Source organism: Euphorbia lathyris, chromosome 4 (genome assembly GCF_963576675.1).
Source record: "Euphorbia lathyris chromosome 4, ddEupLath1.1, whole genome shotgun sequence".
NCBI lineage: Eukaryota > Viridiplantae > Streptophyta > Magnoliopsida > Malpighiales > Euphorbiaceae > Euphorbia > Euphorbia lathyris.
Genome location: NC_088913.1, coordinates 55,604,474 through 55,605,607, shown reverse-complemented (window position 1 = coordinate 55,605,607; position 1,134 = coordinate 55,604,474). Strand labels below are relative to the sequence as shown.

At 37.0% G+C, this 1,134-nt stretch overlaps 1 non-coding gene across 1 annotated transcript; it reads right to left on the bottom strand.

Moving 5' to 3' along the window:
* Positions 1-712: 712 nt before the first annotated feature.
* Positions 713-819, bottom strand: LOC136228106 (small nucleolar RNA R71). Its single transcript, XR_010688440.1, has one exon. It is a non-coding gene; the product is annotated as a small nucleolar RNA R71 (small nucleolar RNA).
* Between the last annotated feature and the right edge of the window lie 315 nt (positions 820-1,134).

The window sequence follows — 1,134 nt, the reverse complement described above, 5'->3', positions numbered from 1 at the left end:
CTCAACAAGTTTTTGGCGCCGTTGCCGGGGAACGCCAAAATTTTTGACAAAATTTAAAATTTTTCGTGTTTTATTACGAATCTAGGTTTATTCTTACTTATTCAAACTTTTACATTTTATTTATTTTTCAATTACTAACATATTTATTTTTCAAATTCTGTTTTTTTAGGTAGTTTCTGTTCGTGCGAAATTTCAAGTTCATGCGCAGTTCTCGAAGTTCGGGCACGTCACCAGATCCTATTGACCCAGAAATTGAAAGAACTCTTAAAAAGAACAAGAAAGAAAAGAAAAAGAAAAAGAAAAACCAAACCCCAATAAAAACTAAAATTACCGAGCCAGAAGTTATGGCCACACTTATGGATTACGCTAGGCCAGGAGTGGCCGGTGTAACAAACAGTATAGTTAGACCCCAAATTAATGCACATCATTTTGAAATTAAGCCTGCGTTGCTTAATATGTTGCAAAATAATGTAACGTTTTACGGGTTACCTAACGAAAATCCTAATACCCATTTAACAAATTTCTTAGAAATTTGTGACACTTTCAAAATCACTGATGTAACTGCAGAGGCAATTAAACTTTGCCTTTTTCCTTTTACTTTGAAGGATCGAGCCAAAGAATGGTTAACTTCTATGCCAGCCGCATCAATTGAGACTTGGGAGCAATTAGCCCAAGCATTTTTATCAAAATTTTCCCTTTAGCAAAAACCGCAAGAGTCATTAAAGAGTTAACATCTTTTTCTCAAAATGATAGTGAAACTCTTTATGAGGCTTGGGAACGTTTTAAAGAACTTCAACGTTTATGCCCACACCACCAATTGCCCGCCGAACTTTTAATGCAAACATTTTACAATGGACTAAATCCTACAACTAGAGGTTCATTGGACGCTATGTCTGGAGGGTTATTCATGAAGAAAACATCTGCCCAAGCAAGAGAACTTTTAGAGGAAATGGCAATCAACAGCTGTATGTGGCCCGCGGAACGTGGACACGTACCATCAGCGAAACCATCATCCTCAACAACATCATCAGTTAAAGGTATAGTGAATCTTGATCCAGTAGCGATGTTGCAAGCCCAATTTTCTGCCTTATCGCACAAAATTGATAGGTTTATGGCACCGTGTGATTCTAATGG